Genomic DNA, 8422 nt, shown 5'->3' with positions numbered 1-8422 from the left:
GCCATAAAAATACACCAACACCAAAATATATGTTGGCCAAGGAAGACACTGGCAATGGTCGAGTGGGTATAGAAGATTGTAGAAGGCTTAAGAAGGAGAAATGGGTTAACTAGCTAAGATTACTCTCTTATAGATAAAGCAGAAGAATTTTTTTCTAATAACTATGCATCGGCGGAATAAAATTGGTTTCCCTTTGAATATCAAAGTCAAATGATCGTTCTATAATTTATGGATTATGTGTACTTTGTCTAGTTTTTCTCGATATTAGTTTTCCATTTCATAGAATTTATCTCAGTCTAAATATTTGCTATTTGAGTCGATCTTTATGTCCAGAAGATAAAACCCTTCTTTGCTTGTGTCATTTTTTGCCTCTGCATATTTTTATGTTGTTATGGTTTTTTATGTTTCTTCGCGCATAGCACGACCATAAGTCATTAAACGACAATGACCCACGAAAGACGCTTGGTTGATTTTATGGGGTTTATACGTTATCTTGTCCCTGAGGTACATAGTGCTTTTTTAGCAATCTTCTTGCTCGGCCCACTAAAGAAGATAAAAAATATATGTGTGAAAATATTTGTTAATTTACGGTACAATTCTTTTAAATGATATTTGCTTAAATTTGAAAAGAAAACGACATTTGCAAAAAGAAGAACTTTCTTTAAACACAGGCTGGTAAGCAAACAAATACAAGTTTTTTCTATTTGTTCTATTGAGAGTTCGAAGGTGTTCTTACATGTAGTCAAATGGTAAAACCTGGCTTTCTAAGAGGGAGAGCCGTAATCGTATTTAACGCTGATTGTAAAGTAGTTTTTGCAAATTTGTAAATTTATATTTCTTGGGAACAAAAAAAAAGTAAATACAATTAAGTAAGGTGGGTATGATTTCAGTTCCATCAAGTGACTGAGAAAACTTTTGGGTGTCTCTACCTTAACTTGCAGTACAGTGATATTTTTATACGGTACACTGAAAGAGGGCCTTTCTTTTCAGAGGTTCGAAGGTTTCTTTTGATTTCCTTTAAAGGCAAATAAAAGAGATTATAGGCAAGGGTTGACTAAAATTTCGTTCATTTTTCTTTGTATGTAATTTTATTAAAAAATTGACTGACTGAGACATGATGGGCTTGATATTTGCATATTATGGTGGTGTATAATTATTTAGCCTGAACTGTTTGTTGGAAAACAAAAGACTTAAGAGGGAAGCGGTTGTGTTTTTTTTTTTTTTTGGAAAATCTCATGTTTTTATGCGAGTATCCTGAATGACCTGCATTTTAATCTATTTCTATGGTTCCAATAGTATAGTATTCTATTCTTATGGTACTAAAAATTAAAGAATAAACAAACAAATTACCTCTATAACTAGCTCCCTTAATTTATGAACATCAATTTTTCAAATAAATTTTCAATTACGTTAAATAATTAAAACCGTCAACTAATCTTAATTGCAAATTTTAACAAGAGTTACCTAAATGACTGTATGACTATAACATAGATCTGAAGGCTATTGAAATGAAAAAACTACCATCCATTAAATGATTTGTCATAAACGTCAGAAACATTTTTTAAGTAATTAATTTCTCCTCCAAAACCAGAGGTTAGCAAAAGTAAGCCTATGATGATGATAATGAAAAAAAGAACGAAATCTAACTATGATTTGAGGGAAGTGCTAACTCTCTCAACCACACCCATTTCACCATAGACGAAAGTTTTTTTTTTTCTTGCTAAAGGCTTTTCATGATTTACCACAACAACATTTTTGCAACTTTGTTTTTCTGGTTTCAATCAATGTTTAGAGAAAATTTCAAAACTCAACCAAATTTGATGATAATAATGGAGACAGTAGAAATACATAAACCGCTGATTAGTTCATTCATGTATGCATTTGATGTTGTGATTTCGTGTTGAATTTAGTTTCGAATGTGATAAGTTCGTCAAGCTGTCGATGTAATAGGATTTGGTGCCAAACACAGTGGTCCAAAGTTAATGTAAATCGTATTTCAAACTGTTAGTTTCTCAAAATTCAAATTTGGTTCTGGAATCTTTGGGAAGCTTTTTTAAACCAATCTTCTTGAAATTCATTATTATCGTCATTTCATTTCACATTGATTGTAAACTATAGCTTATAATTTTTTACCCATATCTAACCTCTCTTACAAATGAAATTACTGTATTGCTTCTTTTTTTATATGTAGATGTAACATATGAAATAGCCGATATAAAAATTTGTCTCCATATCTAACTTCGCTTCATATATGTTGGGGTATGTAAGTCCATTATGAATTTTCTTTTGCATTCGTCCAATTTTTGTAACTAGTTTTCGGACTCACCGATAAATTTAAAATTTCTATATCTTATTTCTATATCACACAATAGCCACAGTATCCTCTTTATATGCCATCAAAACATCCCAAATGTTGGGCCTTGCAGCAATTTTTTTTTTTTCGTTAGAATTAATAATTCGATATTAAGATGATTGGCAAACATCAGAGCTGACATCAAATTAAAAGTGAAATGTTATCGGCACCATATAGCAGATCAATTGTCCCCTTTCTCTTTCCAAAGAAGCAACAAGAATCCCCAAGACGAATTAGTGATTTTCATGTTACTTCGGTTATTAAATTTAAGCTGTATTAACGAATTATTTGGCGTGGATTAGCAAACAGTTAGCTTTACTATAATGACTATTGAAATGTTGATGCTTAGCTGGAAGATGCTGCTGATGGTAATCTATAGATGGAAGGGGTCATTCCAAGAAACCTCGTTCATCATCATTTCATCCAATATACGAAGAGGAATGCAGGCTTGGGTGTAATGTCTAATGAACAGAATTCGATTTGTAGTTTTTTTGTGAAAGTCTTGTTTTGGAATAGTTTGGTAATTATTTGTTTTTCATTAGTGTTAGATAAATAATATCGGAAAGTAAAAGAAATGAGTAGATAGAAAACAACAAAAACAAAAATGTTAATAACAACTCTGAAACTTCCCCAAAATATAAATGCCTAAGCAAAAACTACTAGACACAGCACGCGAATGTGTAATTTAATTTGATAGTAAAGAAAACAAAGCTCAAATGATGAAAATCTTTCTATGAATCGTGGTTTATTGGGTATTTGCAAACGTTCATGGGGGCACCAAAAAAACTAAATGCTTATACAAGCAAACACAGTCAGAATATTTTCGAAATGAAGCAAGTAATAAATTTTGAAAATTGCCAAGAATTCAATGAAAGTTTGTTTTTTAACAAATTGTACCAGTTTGTATTTTATGTTTACTGCATGCTGATTGTTTTTTTCTTTCATAAACTTTATACGTTTGGAGATTAAAACAAACTGGCATTGGGGGACTGGGTCATACAACTGTCTCCACTACTGTGAGACCATGCTGAAGAAAACAAAAGAAAAAAACAAGGTCAAGCAAGGCCAGCTGCCAGCAAGTTTGGTAAGCCTTTTGCATTACAATGCCATTTGTATGAGCTATGCTAGCATGAAAAATAATTGAAGAAGATATTTTTACTGATAATTTTCTATTTCGATATGCTTAATTTCTGGTTTTAAACGACTTTTTTGGGGGATATATATGCTTTGTAGCTTAGAAGGCCTCTCATAAGTTTGTTGCTTAAGTCTTTCATTTTGAACTTACAAACACATGAAAGAAAATATCGATTTCTTCGCAAAATACATTTGGTCAGAACCCGAAACTTGATTTGTCCGATTGCTTTAAATTAACGATGTACTGACTTTTTTTCGTTTTTTATTATTTGAAATATTTTTTTACTTCATTGTTGATTACTTAACTTTTGCAACCATTCATAGTGCATTTCATAAGTTATTCCGAAAATTCTTTAAATTTAATATACGCTTTGCATTAATATGCCTTGCCTTAGTAATGTCGTGAATATTTTTTCTGGGACATAGAAAAATTGCATAATTTCTTTCTCATATGAAATGGGACCAATTTGTATTAAAAACATCGTCTTATACTTACATAAACAAAGATTCATAACGGTCCAGAGTTATTCCATGCCGTTTGGCATTTGAATTATGCATTTTCCATAGTTCATTAACCTAATAAGCGTAACAATGGTAATGACAATGCTACAGCGACAAGGTAGTTAACACTAAATAAGGCCTATGTGAAAATAACTCCCATGGTCCCAGGAGTTTTATAATTTTTTATGCCTGTGTCATAAACCAGATTTTTTTAATTTGTTTGGTAAATTACAATTTCTAAATAATAGAGGCAGTGTCTAATAATAATAAAATGATATATGAATAAAAGGCCTATAAACATACACTGCGAGAAAGTTTTGTGTTTTATACACCCTAAAATAGAAGGACATAAAAAAATTGAAATACAGCCTAGATGGCAAATTTGACAAGTGGTAAACCTTTAAGATAGCCTTTACTAAGTCGGTGGGGATATATTCTTCATCATAGTTGCCTTCGTGATCTTATCATTCTGGTCATATTTGGACCCAACAATAGCCTATTTTAAATTTAAACACAAAACCAAGTCACACAGGGATCGTATGGGAATTCTAGTAATTTTATTAACTTAGCAGATGCAAAAAAATTCTTATATTTTAAATGTATTATTTTCGTAAACATTTTTTGAGTGTATATATGTTTGAAAAAATTTACAATAGCAAAGAATACAATAAAAATCCATAACAATGATAATAAGAACCAAATAAATGAATGAATGAACTAAAGAATGAATGACTGAAGAATTGCCTTAAAATGGCCCAGAATTGTATATAGACATTCGTCATTCCGTTTCCATGGGCTTGCTGGGAGGGAGAAAATAGACCTGGTGAAAATAAAAAATGGTAGGAAATCTAACAGAGAAAGACATAATTTTTTTATTACTTGATTACCGCATGCAATTACCACATAATATGATCTAACTGTAGAACAACATGCCACCATCACAAAAACCACTATGACACCAGCCAACTCAAACCAAAATGAACAACCATTACAACCATCCTAGAGGTCTTAGAATTTTGTAGGAAATTTCTTCAAAAACAAAGGTAAACCGCCTGACTCAATGACTGAGTGACTGACTGACATTGTCAGTTCAGTTCAGTTTCTGTTCAACTGGAAACCGTCAAATGAAATACCCTATTATTAACCTCACAGGCTATGGTTATTTGCTTAGAACAACAGACGTTTGGCCATGGAGAAATGGTAAATACATTGGTATTAGTTTTTGTTGGCGCTGGTGTAAGTTAAATTTTCTTCCATCTTTTAGTTTACTTGTTTTTGTTCTAAGTTTTGTAATCATGAATGGGTCACAGTTTGCCTAGTGGGCAAGTTTGTATATTCTTTTTGATATTTTTTATGATTATTTCCGCTTGAATTAAGTAACAAAAACATGAAATAATATTACTATAAAATTCTAAAAAAAATCTTTATAAAAGTAATCTAAAGACAGTTGTTCGAATAAGGGAGTGTTATGGCGAAGAAAGGCCATATACATTAGATTAATGAGCAAGGTGAGGAAAGAGAAAAATCCCACCAACGGAAGAACTTTTTATTAAATAGCTTTATAATGTGAAAATGTTTACACAAGTCGAGAATTATAGGTGGATATACAATAAAAGGTCAAGAGTTAATTGGCCTACAGAACAAATCAAAAGACTTAAGAAGCAACTTCACTTCAGTTGTCATACATAATAACTTTTCCAACGTTACGTCTACATTAATCAATGCACTAATCAAGCACATGAAGTAATTAAGTACTATAATTGTGGCAAACCCTAATGAGCATACAGGAAATGTTAATTTCTTAAATGACTCTGTATTATCAAAATGGTTAAATAAATCAAATGATATTTGAACAATTCGATCTAGAAGGATTAGAATGCCCTTCAGCTTAGTAAAAAGGTATTTCCTGTAAACTTTATTGGGGGAGACATCTCCTAAACTGTAACAAAGGGTTACAATAGGGGAACAATGATGATGACTTCGTGATGGCGTCCTACAATGTTTTAGTTTTGTCTTCGTGGACTGAGCAAATTGATCCTATCTCTTTCATCAAATTCCGCCCTTTTTCTATTTTATATGTGCAAATTTTAAAATGTGTGCTGTCATCATCTATATAAATTTGCATACTCATTTAAATTCCAAAACTTTTTGCAAAAATGTAGTTTTCCGTACACTTCTCTAATGATTAATAGTCTCACACGTTATGATAAATGTGTGTTTAAAATTCTGAAAGAAATTTTGAGATATTTCTATGATGTATGTATATGTTATATCATTATTTGTATTAAAACGAAAACTTCATTTACATAGGAATTGAATTAAAAGTTTGCCAGGCAGAAAGCGTAAAATGACTTCTTGTTAGAAATGTTCTAACTGTATCACAAAGTGGATGTACACTTTTAACTTAGATTAGTGATTAAATAACCATAAAAGTGAATAATTATAATTATGATAGAGTATGAAATGTATGACTTGACATATGTATGAGACATATGAATAGCTTCATGGCAATCGCTGTAAGCATTGGTTGAATTCGTGTATTGAAATAATATCTTTAGTTTTCCAGGAACGAATTTTGTCGTAAGTTTGCCATAAATTGTGTCTGTCTTGACACGCTAAAGATATTTTACAATTTTTAACTCCAATTTTATCCTTCAAAATATGAAATTTTCTTAAACAACTGAAAAAAATTCATTTTTTAATAAAGTTTCTTTAATTGAACAAAAAAAAAATCTAAACTGAACCTACATTTTCTTTCAGATGGGTTCATTTTTTTCTGGGTGTAAACTCCAAAAACATAGGCCACTTTCAGAGTCCAGGTTTTTATACCCTCCACCATAGGATGGGGGTATATTAACTTTGTCATTCCGTTTGTAACACATCGAAATATTGCTTTAAGACCCCATAAAGTATATATATTCTGGGTCGTGGTGAAATTCTGAGTCGATCTGAGCATGTCCCTTCGTCCGTCCTTCCGTCTGTTGAAATCACGCTAACTTCCGAACGAAACAAGCTATCGACTTGAAACTTGGCACAAGTAGTTGTCATTGATGTAGGTCGGATGGTATTGCAAATGGGCCATATCGGTCCACTTTTACGTATAGCCCCCATATAAACGGGGCTTGCGATTGCTCTAAGAGAAGCAAATTTCATCCGATCAGACCGAAATTTGGTACATGGTGTTAGTATATGGTCTCTAACAACCATGCAAAAATTGGTCCATATCGGTCCACTTTTGGCTTGCGATTGCTCTAAGAGAAGCAAATTTCATCCGATCAGACCGAAATTTGGTACATGGTGTTAGTATATGGTCTCTAACAACCATGCAAAAATTGGTCCATATCGGTCCACTTTTACGTATAGCCCCCATATAAAAAGAAAAGCAAATTTCATCCGATCCGGCTGAAATTTGGTACATGGTGTTAGTATATGGTCTCTAGTAACCATGCAAAAATTGGTCCACATCGGTCCATAATTATACATAGCCCCCATATAAACCGATCCCCAGATTTGGCTTGCGGAGCCTCAAAGAGAAACAAATTTCATCCGATACGGCTGAAAGTTGGTACATGGTATTAGTATATGGTCTCTAACAACCATGCAAAAATTGGTCCATATCGGTCCATAATTATATATAGCCCCCATATAAACCGATCCCCAGATTTGAACTCCGGAGCCTCTTAGAGGAGCAAAATTCATCCGATCCGGTTGAAATTTGCAACGGGGTGTTAATATATGGCCGCTAATAACCATGTCAAAATTGGTCCATATCGGTCTTATATATATATAAAATTGGTCCATATCGGTTCATAATCATGCTTGACACTCGAGCAAAAATAATCTAGCAAAATTTTATTTCTATAGAAAATTTTGTCAGAATTTTATTTCTATAGAAAATTTTGTCGAAATTTTATTCATATAGAAAATTTTGTCAAATTTTATTTCTATAGAAAATTTTGGCAAAATTTTATTTCTATAGAAAATGTTGTATTTAATCGGCCATTTTAGGTTTAATATATACCACGTATGGACTACGTGGTATATATTACGGTATTAGGAAATTTTAAGATACCTTGTCATCGGCAAAAGTTACCGCAACCCAAGTAATTCGATTGTGGATGACAGTCTTCAGTAGAAGTTTCTACGCAATCCATGGTGGAGGGTACTAAGCTTCGACCTGGCCGAACTTACGGCGGTATATACTTGTTTGTGTTCCTTTTTTCCTTTTGCTGCATTTGTTTATGTATACCAAAATATATCTCGGTTGAGGCAAAAATAGCAATGGTTGCAACAAAATAATATTATTATTATTTTTAGTTTTAATTCTTGAGTAACAAGAAGGCGAACTTGTAGTTGACTTATAATTAGACTCGAAAATTATTTAGACTTAAATATTGAACATCTTAATCCACTCATTAAATTAATTAAGATTTT

The sequence above is a fragment of the Haematobia irritans genome, chromosome 3 (genome assembly GCF_050003625.1).
Source record: "Haematobia irritans isolate KBUSLIRL chromosome 3, ASM5000362v1, whole genome shotgun sequence".
NCBI classification, from domain to species: domain Eukaryota; kingdom Metazoa; phylum Arthropoda; class Insecta; order Diptera; family Muscidae; genus Haematobia; species Haematobia irritans.
The sequence above is the reverse complement of the archived record's forward strand: the minus strand, read 5'-3'. Positions refer to the sequence as shown.